This window comes from Protopterus annectens, chromosome 10.part0 (genome assembly GCF_019279795.1).
Source record: "Protopterus annectens isolate FY-2018-M chromosome 10.part0, PAN1.0, whole genome shotgun sequence".
In the NCBI taxonomy this organism is placed as follows: Eukaryota; Metazoa; Chordata; order Ceratodontiformes; family Protopteridae; genus Protopterus; species Protopterus annectens.
In genome coordinates this window covers 1,817,223,478-1,817,237,119 of record NC_056744.1, presented here as the reverse complement: position 1 = coordinate 1,817,237,119, position 13,642 = coordinate 1,817,223,478, and positions in this window count along the sequence as shown.

The window sequence follows — 13,642 nt, the reverse complement described above, 5'->3', positions numbered from 1 at the left end:
GTGGCATATAAAATATTAGTGAAATGAGTAGACTTGGGCAGCACAGTGGCTCAGCAGAAAGAACTTTGCATCACATGTCCAAGGTCAGGGGTTAGTCCTGATTTCTGCTCATTATGTCTATCGAGTTTATTCCATGTTTGTGTGGGTCTGAGTACTCCAGTTTTCTCCCACCTCTAAATAACATGCATTTGACTGGGTATATTAAATTGCCTACATACCTATATGTTCTATTTACATCTGATTTGTGGCCCAGGTTAAGGCTGAATTGATATACAGACCATCCAACTTACCTGGTTAACAATTGTTTATATAAATAAATACTAAACTGGCTTCTTGTTTTATTTATTGCATAGCACTACATACACAGTGGTACCACGGGTCAGTACAGTACCCAAAGGGTTAGGGTCCTAGGGATGTAATCTGAGGGATAATTGTTTTAAATTAATTTACATGTAACCTGCCAAATGCAATGAATGATACAAAAACAAAGGCACAGGAAGGTTCTGAATGGACTTGGCATGGATGGAAGAATAATCTAGAACAGCAATGTCCGTGCATCGTGAAATCAAAAACTTAGACAAGGAATTCACAGTTAAGGTGGGGCATTAAAATAAAAGTAAGGAAAGAGGAAACTGGAGATAAATGTATCATGGACTGAAGACAACTAGTATAAGAAAGCAGCAAAGAAGTTTAATGCATCAATGGCATATATGGGAAAAGGTATCTCTGGTAGAAATGAAGAGGTTATCCCGTAGAAAGGTGGTTCAATTCCATCCAGAGTACCATGTACAGTTACAGAGATAAAACCTTTGTAAAAACACAGGCTATTGGCACTTTAGAAGCTGTCATTAAGGATGGTGTGTGGACTGCCTCACAGGCTATGTATAGCTGAGGAAGAATTAACTGAACAGAATATATATCCTTTTGTGGGTAAGGGGTGTAAGCCATGATTAAAAACAGCAAAGTACCTCGAGGAAATCCACAGAATCCAGGTGGGCACCACATTAAACATAGCAACATAAGAATAAAAAGTTTAATTTTAGGACATGAGGTGAGTGAAACTGAGGTAGTTTTTTTATTAATAGAAAGGATGGTGAATAACTGGATCAGTCTTGAGGTAGCAGTTTCAGAAAGGTAAAGTAATTTGCATAGAACAGACGTGACAGTTCTTATGAATAGTAGAGTGGGTGGAGGATAGTAGATAGATACGCAGTGCTCATACTGTATCCAAAAATGGGATGATATAGAATTAGGTGGGCTTGTTTATTCTTAACTGGTTTTAAAAGATGTCCTTTTTCTATATTGGGCTTCTGTACATTTCTTATATCAAAGCAAAAGCAAGCTAGATTGCTAGTGATACCTGTATTTATACCCTAAGCAAGGCTAGAATGTAACATTTTATTATTAACTCCCCTACTAGAATTAATAACCCAATAACAAAGAAAGTACCTTAGACAGGATTCTGACTAATACTCCTCACCAAACATACAGAGTAGGAACCCTCCCAGATGACCTAAGTGACCACTCACTAACTTACATTATCAGGCACAAAACCAACCTAACTTTTCCAAACACTTTCAAGACAATACGCACCAAAAAGTATTTTAACCCTGAACTCTTCCAAACAGAACTTAGACACTGTAATTGGTCTCCACTTAAATCACTCCCTCTAAACGAAACTGTGGAATACTTTAAATTCCACATTCTTAGCCATCCTTGACCAACACGCCCCAATTTGCTCTGTTAGAAATAAAACAGAGCCTGCCCTCTGGCTCTCAAAACGCTACTAGTAAAAAAATCCTTCATAGAATCAAATCTTGGACAAAATGGCGCAATACTAAGGATACTACAGATCACCAAACCTTTAGACAACTTAGAAATCTTGCAAAAAAAAGCCATCCTCTTAGACAAAAAAGACTATTTCCAAATACAGCAAACTTACCAAAAAAAAAAACACAAGTTTTGGACTAGCATTAACAAAATAATATACCCAGGACAATCCAGCACACCTAACCCACAAGGCGCTAATCCTGAGAATCCAACTTACACTGCTAATGCCTTCAATTCGTTCTTCACACACGCCATCCAAACTCTTGCTAGTCAACTTTCTCCAGATACCTCAAATCTGCCTACAGCTATGACAAGCCCACCTCCACCTTTTCAGTTACAACCAGTTTCTACCTACTTTATTTGCTCCTTTCTCCAAAAACTAAAACCTACCACCCCCCTCAGCCGACCATCTCCCAGCAGAATACCTGCAGAAAGGGGCTAAAGCCGTAGCCTGTCCCATCTCATTCGTGTTAACCGAACCATAAGTGAAGGAACTATCCTATCTACCTGGAAAATTTCTCATGACATCCCACTACATAAAGGTGGGAACTCTTATGACTTTTCTAACTACTGTCCTAAAGCTCTACTATCTCCCCTAGCAAAAATAATGGAGAAATGCATCCATAAGCAACTACTTAACCACCTACTCCAAAATAACTTACATGCCAACTGTCAACATGGATTCAGACCTTTCCACAGTACTACCACTGCCCTCCTGTCCTTCACAGACTGCATTAACAAAAACCGTAGCAACAATATTCTTTCCTCTGCTATCTTTATTGATTTATCTAAAGCTTTTGATATAGTTAATCACCAGCTTCTTTTAAATATACTGAAATCCCTTTCTCTTGAACCTCTAGCCATAAATTGGTTTAAATCTTAGACAATAGACAGCAGGCTGTGCTATGGGATAATAATCTATCTAACCCCCTTCCCATTTCCGTTGGTGTTCCTCAGGGCTCCATATTAGGCCCACTCCTATTTTCCATCTTTATCAATGACCTTCACTCTTCAATTCCTCATACCACCTGCATTCAATACGCAGACGACTCTACAATAATCTGTTCAGCCACTTCTCCAACTGAACTACAACCCCTTACCCAAAATGCATTCAGTACTGTAGAACAATGGTTTTTAAACCGCTGCCTCCTCCTAAACCCCCAAAAAACTAAACTTTTACTTTTCACTCCAACCCGAAAGTCCACCTTAATAAATTTCTCTCTCCCATCTAATAATGGCGCTTTCATATCTCCTGAACCTACCACCAAACTTCTAGGTATAACAATAGATAACAACCTTAACTTCGATACTCATATAAACAACACAGTAAAAACAAACAACAAAAAAATTAGGGACCCTCTATAGAATCAAACCCCTTCTTACTCCAGTAGCCAGGACCGCTATAGGCAGAATGCACTTAACCTCCACTCTACTCTATGCTTCACCTATTTATACTAACCTTTCTAAGACTAAATAAACTGGCAATCTCCTATAATAATATTGCCAGAGTTGCAACTGCCTCTCTTTTTAGAACACGTCACTGCCTTAATCTAAAGCAACTAGAATGGCTTGAATTTCCAAACCAAGTTCAATTTCACCAGCTTACTATAGCCCATAAAACCCTTTACCAACCCACCAACTCCAATATTCACTAGCATCATTATACCTTACAACAATCTTAAGAATTTACACTCCTCAAACAAAATACTTATCAATATGTGCAAAGCCAACAACTTGGCCGGAGATTCCCTCTTCTCTAATGCTGTTGGAAAGCACCGGAATCTTTTACCCACTGAACTCGTTTCTCTGGCTTCATTAACTCTTTTTAAACAGAAGCTAAAACTATTCCTCCATGCCCACTGGTTACACCCCTACCCCTGTACTAATCCTGACTAACTTTCCTCCCTTACACTAATGAATGCTACTCACCTGGTTAGATATTTCTGTTGTTAAAGAAACAGGTACAATTAAAGCAAAAAATGCATTTTAAAGACACATCTTATTTCAACTAATGTGTGTGTGTGTGTGTGTGTGTGTGTGTGAGTGTGTGTGTGTGTGTGTGTGCGCGCGTGTGTGTGTGCGTGTGTGTGTGCGCACGTGCGCGCGCGCGCGCGTGTGTGTGTGTGTGTGTGTGTGTGTGTGTGTGTGTGTGTGTGTGTGTGTGTGTGTTTTATATATATAACTGTGAGGTTTCAGGCTCTTCAATCAATTCAACCTACATTTCAGAATTATGAAAACCCTTCTTGGAAGCCTACATTACAGCCTCCAGACCTTCTAAAATCATCTCAGGAAGGGCAATCTCCGTACTTTTGTCAGCAGTGACATAAGTACCTACTTCAGTTTCAGTTTTCATATCAGTGCCATTAAACATTTCTCGGTCCTTACAGAGGCTGACTTTTTCACTTTTCTCTATGGGAGTCGGCAAACATAACAGAGGTGTCAGCCTCAGATAATGAAACTGCTGAAGGAGAAGTCCCAGAGCCTGTTGCATCCTGCCACTTTTAAACTGATTTCTCAGACATGTAAAAGTGCAATTTATACTTTTTTTCACTTCTTCTCCAAGTACTGTCATCTTTTTGTGTATGAAACAAGTTAAGTGATTTCTGTATCTGGATGTTTTGTGGCATGCTGCTGTCTCCATTACCAATACCTAATTGGTCTATTTGTTTCAGTGGTACAGATACCAGACATTCCTGGGCTGGACCAGAGCCCAACAACCTACTTGTTCTTGCCTAGAAATGCTGATTGGCCTTCTCTTCCCTGGCAATAATTGAGTGGTAGGTAGTGGGCCAGCTTACTGATCTTAGGGGGCAGAGTACCATCTCACAAATGGGAGCACTTTGTTGGCTTCTCCAAGTCACTGCTATCTCCACAGAAGCATACCTCCTCATGATGGATTCTTCAAACCTTACTGGTGTTAAGCATCACAACAGAGTGGGCCTGGATAGCTCAAACTCCACTAGTTAATACTACGTGCTCTCAAAAAATGCCACCCTAGGGGCAAGCCAGGGCTATCTGCCCGACTTCTCTTAGGATGGCCGAACCGGCAATGGCCACTCACTCCCATCCACCCCATCTGGCTTCTACAGGGTACCAGCCATTATTCAAACTCTAGTCATCTCCAACACAACCAAGGCTTTATCTCTCTACACTATGGAGCAGGCCAAGAGCTTGTTTTAATTTCTTGAGATTCTCACACACTTTGATGTTATGATCAGGCCACAAATGAAAAATTATTTTGAATGGAAATCTGTATGAGCTGTTAGATTTCTGCTTTTACACTTATTCAGAGACTTCAACATGGAAAATCTTTCAGTGTAACAAAGAAACATTTCTAGACAAAAATAAAGTATCAAAATCCACCAAAGAAGCAAACTCCACTGTTGTGTGGTTAAATTTCACTCCAGATCAGGTGGAGATGTGTGACCTGTAAAACAGCAAAAATTGAGAAGAATATTCCCCACCACAGGAATATACCTACATCAAGTATAGCTATACATCATTGTACATATTGTACTTTCATCGGTCTGCACAGGGAAGGTAAAATGACACTGTTTTCCAAGTTTAGGCTGAAACCAATACCAAGTTAAGGTGAGGTAACCTAAATGTTATGATTTACTGTCACAGTGACTGTTCTTGAAGATCCCATTACCTCTGACAGTGCACATCTAAAACAAGTTCAAATGTAGCCCAAAAGTTCATTTTAACTTACGTGGAGGGTAGTAGTTATTAAAATTACAAAAATGCTATGTGAGTCTGAGATTTGGGAAATGATGGAGGGTGAGATCTTCATACAAAACTGTGTATATTTCCATAACACGGTCCTTAGAATTTTCATGTCGGGAATGCACCTCTCATTAGAATTAAGTCACTGTAAAAGGACCTTGTATGAGACAGACAAATTGTTACCATTTTGGGGTATATGGGTTTTGTTTCCGTCCTCGGAACCAAGTCAGCCATGTTACAAGCTCATGCCAGCCAAAAAACCTCTCAAGCCAAAATCTTACTCACAATGCATCTTCCCCTGTTATCACAGAATGAGTTTGCAAGTTGTAAATAAGCAGAAGCTTTCTCTGAGAAGAAACCCTGACAGAGGAGCAGGACCCAATACAGTCTCCTAAGAGCCTTTGGCGGGGGAAGGTGGGAGGGATATAATGAATGAATGAAGATGAACAACACAGATGGAACGTTATGGTAAGAACATAACTTCTTTATCTGATGTTGTTCATCTTCATTCATTCCTTACTGATGGGACTGAGTCCCTAGCTACCTTTAGTCCTGGGAGGCTCTTATGGAAGAATATTCCTGAGCACCATTGCACCAAAGGAGGTGCTTCCCCTGAGGCCAAGTCCAATTTGTAATGAGTGATGAAGGTGTGAGGGGAAGCCCAAGTTGCAGCTGCACAAATGTCATTAAAGGAATCCTTGGCATGAAAAGCAGCAGAAGTTGCCATCAACCTGGTGGAGTGTGCTTTTAATTTACAATGGTAGACAGAGATTGTTACGCTGGTAAATCAAGGAAATACAATCTCTTAGCCATTAGACATGGTTACTTTGGACACTGGGTATCCCAATTTAGAACTCGAGAAGGAGACAAATAGTTGGTCTGATTTATAAATAGACTTTGTCCTGTCTAAATAAAAATAGAGTTGTCTAAGCACATCAAACATGTGAAGACAGTATTCCCCTCTGTTAAAATAGTTGGGGGAAAAGACTGGATGGTCAATGGTTTGGTTCATTGTCAGTTCAGAAATGACTTTAGGGAGGAAGGAAAGATTAGTCCGAAGCAATACTCTGTCTTTATGAAAGATCATGTAGGGACGTCTGATGCATAGATCCTGAAGCTCGGAGGTGAATCTAGTAGATGTGATGGCAACTAAAAACCGAGATTTCCAAGAGAGGAACTTTAGGTCAGTAGTAGTAGCCAGTTCAAAAGGCAATTATGTGAGGGACTGCAATACAAGCCTTAGATCTCTAGGTTCTGATGGTTCTTTGAGGGGTGGGCTTGATGTGTAGGACTCCCTTCAGAAAGGTTTTACAAAGGCAGTGAGAGATTAGAGATGCATCCTGGAATCAGTTGTGGAAGTTAGAGATAGTAGCTAGATGAACCCAAATGGCTGTGCTGCTGCACCTATATGGAGAATATCTGACAGATAGCCCAGGATTACAGCAACCGAACAAGGCTCCATCTGTCTTTTGCATGACCAAATAGAGAACCTCTTTCATTTGTTAAGGTAAAGTTTCCTGGTGGATGGTTTATGTGAAGCCAGAAGGATGTTGCGTACAGGAGAAGAAATGCTATTCTGCCTGGCAATTACAGGAAGTGGAGGAACCAAAATGTTAGCTTGAGATTGGGAATTTTCAGGTGAGCCAACCCTTGAACCATACTTGTCAAGGCCAATAGGGAGCAATGAGGATCATTCTGCTTCTCAGACGGAGGGCTTTCTTTAGTACAAGGGGAATCAAGGGGAAGGGTGGAAAGGCATATAGAAGTCCTGTGGGCCAATTGTGGGTCAGAGTATCCCTCGGGGACTCCCCTGTGGGGAGAATCAGGGCAAAGAAGTTGCTGCATTTGTGGTTCAACGGAGAGGCAAAGACATCGCAGCAAGATTTTTGCCGCCACTATTGGACTGATAGACCACTTGTGAGATAGAAAAAGGCATCTGCTCAATTTGTCTCCTATCATGTTGGAACTCCGGGAATATGCATTGCAGTGAGAAAGCTTTTGGAAGCTATTGCCCATTGCCAAATCTTCATGGCTTCTCGACACAATGGGGAGGACTTGGTTCCGCCTTGCTTGTTGATGTACCAGACTACTGACATGTTGTCTGACTGAATCGCAATTGTTCCTGATGGAAGGATGGATTGAAATGCTTGCAGTGCTAGAAGCACTGCCCTCAGTTCTTGGACATTGATATGCATCTGAGCCTCTGTGTTTGACCAAGTGCCTTGGACCGTCTTCCCTTGGAAAAGCCTACCCTCCACCCTATCAAGGAAGCATCCATGGTCACTGTAGCCCTGGGCTCTTGTGGGCAAAAGGGACAAGACCCTAGTAAATTGTCTGGCTTCCTCTACCACAGTAAGTCTTGCTTGCATGTCTGGGTTATACAAACCTGAAAGGACAAAGGGTGGTATAAAGGGTACCACTGAGTTAGGAGGAGCCACTGTAGTCTTCTCATGTGAAGTCTTGCAAGAGGTACCATTGTGATGGAGGCTGCCATGGATCCCAGACGTTGAAGAGCTGTGCAAGCTGGGACTTGAGATTGACAGAGTATTGCTTGGAGTTGGGATCTTATTCTGGCTAGTCTGTGGTCGGGTAAAGAGACTGTTCTGGACCTGGTGTTGAAGAGTGCTCAGATGAACTCTAAGTTTTGTGAGGGAGTCAGGTTGCACTTTTCCCAATTTATGGAAATGCCTATAAGGTCTGATAGTGCTAGAGTGTAGTTTATGGCTGAATCCAGTAGATGCTTGGTAGGGGTGGTAAGGAGCCAGTTGTCTAAATATGGAAACACCCGGAATCCTTGCAGTCTCAAGTGGGCTGCCACTACTGCCATACACTTGGTGAACACTCTAGGGGTTGTAAAAAGTCCGTAGGGCAGTACATGAAATTGGAAGTGACTGGCTCCTAGCCAGAAGCGGAGAAACCTTCTTGAGCATTTGTCCATTTTTATATGGCAATATGCATCTTTAAGATCTATTGAGCACATCCAGTCATCTTTCTCCAACAATGGCGTGGTGACCATCTGGAATTTCTGTTGTTTTACAAACTTATTCAGCCTGCTGAGATCCAAAATTGGTCTCCAGTCCCCTGTCTTTTTTGGCACTAAAAAGAATCTTGAGTAAAATCCAGATCTTTCCTGGTCTTCTGGGACTATCTGTATGACTCTTTTCTGGAGCAGCTTTTGGATTTCTAGTGCTGCTATATCCCTTTGACTGGGTGGAACATCAGGAATTTGGATTACAGAATTTGGAATATTTTGGAAGGGTATGTGATATCCTCTGGTTATGATCCATTGCACCCAAGAGTCCATAGTTATGGTTAGCCAGGCAGAAGGGTGCAAGGAAAAATGTCTCCTGACTGCTTCCAGAGGAAAGCAATTGGGCCACTCTTCAGGAGCGCTGGTAGGGTTGTCCAGAGAAGGAGTCCCCGGAACCCTGATTACGCAGACCTCCTCTGCCCTTATAAGGGCATCTTCCAAAAGAGTTACCCCCTCAGCTATGGGATGGTATACTCACCATGTGTGTCATGGAAAGGACCTTGCGACTTTTTGTGCCACAACTTTCTGGCCTTCTGATTCCTGAAGTAGGAACATTGAGGGACGGAAAAACGTACACCTACGGCAGACATGGTCTTACCGTCGTTCTCACACCTGGCTGGTGTGTCCTTCATTTTGGGGCTGAAAAGGGATGAAGTTTCCACTGGAGTATTAAGGAAGGAAGATTTGAAGGGGTCTGTGAAGTCACAGAGGTGCATCCAGGCATGATGTCTCAGGATGACACCTGAACCTGCCGCTCTAGCAGCTCCTTCAGTGGCATGAGCAATCAAACACATAGAGGAGTTGGATATAGATTCCAGGGTCACTAACTGTGAGGCTATTTTGTCATGAACCTCATCAGAGACAGCTTCTGCCAGGGTCCCAGAGAGCTTGGTGATGAGGTCTCTCTGGAGCCTGGTAAAATGTGCCAGGTAGTTCAAGGACCTAACAGGAAAGGTTGATGATGCAAAATCACACTTCCCTAATATGTCCACTGCTCGAGACTTCCTGTTAGGGGGTGGACAGTCAGACTCTCTTCAGCAAGTTCTTTCTTTGTGGCAGCTGCCACCACCATTTGACCAGTGTAGATGTTCCTCGAGGGCGATAAAATTTTGTCTGGCCTCCGAGGGATTGTCTCAATGGTATCTGGAGCTTTCCATGCACACTGCACAATTAGACTAATTCATCTTCAGGTACGGGTTACCCAGGAGGTAGAGGGTTGAGCACAAAAGGCCTGCAGAAAAAGAGACTCCTCTTGGGAAGGATTGGTGAGTTTCCAGTCGCCCCTCTATTTCAGAATTTCAAGGATTTCTCTGAAGGAGATATCTTCAGGGGGAGAACAAGGGGACCTTTCCCCTTCATCGAATCATTGGTGAGAGACTCTTCAGGTGAGTCTACATGCTTCCTCTTGCACTTCCTCGTGTGGTTCGTCTTCAGGGGGGTTTTCTGGAGAGTAATCTGAAGAGTGGGCTCTCTGCAGTAGGGTATCCTGAGGCCCTTGTGCTCAATGTCCTGAATCGGTAGCTTGAGATAGCTGTGGCTGAGGGAAAAGGAGATGCCCCGACAGCAGAAGTTTGCCAACAATGGCAAAGGCCCTCTCCACCACCTGAACACAAGAATCATGTGCGTCGTAATTTGGCATCTTACAACCACACTGGTCACACTGCTTAAATCCTGATACTCCTTTTTTTCAGACATCTCAGGTAGAAAAAGGGAGAAAAGAGGTTTTTTTTTGTTTTGTTTTTTTTTTAAGGAAAAAAGGGAAAGAAATACCAACAATGTATTAGGGAAATACCTTCCAGTAAAGGAGAACTAATGTCAGCAGTGGCACGGAAGAACACCTAAAGAACTGCCAGAAAAAGTAAAAGGGTTCACTGGAAGAAAAAGGTGTGAGGTGCGATACATTATATATATATATATATATATATATATATATATATATATATATATATATATATTAAAAATAATAAAGAAATTAGGGGTTTTATATCGCTAAAGGAAATAAATAAAGAGACTTAGCTGAGAGGCGGTTTGACAAGGCTGTACAGCAATGCAGCAAAAGAGATCTGAGGTAACAGGGGAAGGTGCATTGTGGGTAAGACTTTGGCTCAAAAGTTTTTTTGGTTGGCATTAACTTGTAACATGGCCGATTCGGTTCCGAGTACAGAAATGAAACCTGTCAGTAAGGAATGAATGAAGATTAACAACAACAGACGATGGCTTATTCACATCTGGTGTCATTACTGATATGACCAGAGCAGCTGAAGCAGTCCATTACGTCCTTCTCTTGTCCAAACTCAAATATCTAAAGTTTGGCTCATGGGTTATAAACTAACTCAATCTACAAACTAGAACCTTCCAAGTCTTAGCAGAAACTGCATTTCCTGAAGTAGGGACTTTCCACTTTGGTGATGTATCACAATGTTCACTTTTGGGACCATTACTGTTTTAGCTGTTCATTAAAGTCATCATGCAGGAATTAATCTTACCATATAAGCTGACAATTTTCTGAAGCTTAAGTTAAACAGGACTCCAACCACCCCAAAGCAAAAGTTGCAAACAAATATTTCTCAAGTCTCTATGACTGGAAAGAATAAATCAAAAGTGTCCAACTCAAATAAATGTGGTGTCATGCTCTGCCATAGTCCTCAAAAAATAAGCAATTCTCCTTAAACTTTCTGACTCACAAAAAAGTAATCATATTCCTACTGTTAGGCCCTAAAAAAACATTTACACTTAAGACTGGATCCCACACTGTCTTTTACAAAGTATATAGAAAAGTCACTCAGAAAACAATTTCCTGCAGTAAAACTCTTGTCATAAACTAACAAATTTGTTGGTACCAGACAGTACAGTTGCACAAGATAAAAACATTTTAATGCCAAGGCTGGACTATGACCTTCTCACTGCTTTACATTCTGCACAAACCGTCACCTACCCCAGTCGGTGAATAAAACGTACCACTGCACTCCCAGCCAATTCTAGAAAGCAACAGCGTGATCTAAGTAAAGCTTTGACTATTATTAGCAGGACAGAATGCTATGCTTAAAGCTTACTAAGATCAAAACTGTCAGTGAGAACAGCTTTCTCAGGAATAACAGCGATGATTGTGTAATACTAAAAAAAAAACTCATTATAGTTTATCTGTAGGTGAAGCAACCATTTTAAAAATGTGGACCTGCCATGGGAAACAAAATTCCACTTGGCATTAGAAACATGCAAACCTAGAAAACATTCTGAAAAGATTGTACAACATTGATGTATGTAATTCATCTTCCAGATATTGGTCTTTTGACCCCAATTTGAGCTAAAAGGTTGAGCTCTATTAATACATAACACAGTCTGCAACAAAGCCAGGGTTGTGACTGACAAGATTCTGTCGATCAGCCCGACTCCTCTGTTAACAATCATTAATTAAAAACAAAATCAACAGGTAAATTCACATGTCAGTTGTTACCAATTAACGTGAATTTAAGACAAAAGCGCATTACCAACAAACATATAAAACTCTCACTTATTCACTCAGCAATACACCTGTCAAACAAATTACTTGCATAAAACTATTAGGTATCATCAATAAACAGAAACTTGTCTTTGATAAAAAATCTAGAATATGATATTGCAAAAAAAATATATATTTGGATCTAATTAAATTTATCTAGTGCACTTTTTATCAACAACAAATTTACTGACCCTTTTTTATCTAATTTGGCTGACAAACATTTTAAATAAAATTAACAATCGATAAAAATGCTTAAGTCAGAGAAAATGCAACTAGATAAAAATGCTTGTCAGTCAAATTAACTTTAGATAAAAATGTGTCAGTAAATTTGGTGTTGATAAAAAATCTTGTCTTTCGGCTTTTCCCAGTTAGGGGTCACCACAGCAGAAATCCGACTAATGATTGGCAGTAGATTTTTACAGTGCCAAGTTGCCAGCCTGATGCCCAACCTTTAAAGAAGGCATGCCCATTCAAACATGCACCTACCCGCATGTATTTAAACATTACTCGACAGTGGGGAGGACATGCAGACGCCACACAGAAGGCACTCTTAGATAAATTTAAGTAGATTCCTATATATATGTGGACATTGTACAGATCCAGACACATTAACTGAAGTGAAATTTGTAATACCACCCATAATCCTAATAACTCATCTCCTTGTATTATAGCTATTTCAAAAACATAACCACTAAAATTAGAACAAATCCACAATAAGAATAAAATATGTCGCCAAATGTCTAATACAAGTTATTACTGTACAGCTCTCTGAAAGCTTCATTGGCTCTAAGTAACACATACACTCACCTTCAAATAAGTAAAAATACAATATAATATACAAATGTAACAAGTGCTCACCAGCTCTCTCTATCAAATAATATCCCAACAGACATTTAAGATTAGAAGTAACTATGTTAATATTATGACGATAAAATTTAGTTGATGAACTCAGGCTAGAACTCTATCCTTACTGACTTTATTACTTTTTTGCCCCCCCCCACCCATGAAGTCGACCATCAGCTTGTGCTAGAGCCTCTCCTTAATATCCCACACCAAGAACTACCCCCCACGATCTACTCCAGTGTGTCTCCTGGTCAGAGAAGAGAAAGGTATCCCATGCAACATCATATAAGCCGCTATACCAATTATTTTTTGTTTTTGCCCTATCCATGCCCCCTCCCTGGTAATTTGTAAACATGGACGGATACCCTCACTCTCTACATGGAGGCGGGATATAATCCTGCCTTTGTTAAACCCTCCTATCCCTCAGTGAGAGGTGCCCTGGTAAAATAATCCTGCATTTACCACCATCCAGACAACTCCTGTGCTAGGCTTACTAATCAAACACTGATTACAATGTCATAGTGAGGCCTCCATCCCTCTGTGCCATAGTGTGGGTCTACCCCTCCTGACCTCAGAGCAGATCTTGCTGTAGATACATTCCTACATAAACTAAAGATCTACCAAACCTGTAAAGGCACTGCACTTGTACCTCTCAGAATCTTACTTAACTTTCCCTGTTAGGGTTTTTTTTTTCACTTGTAAGTCGGGTAGGT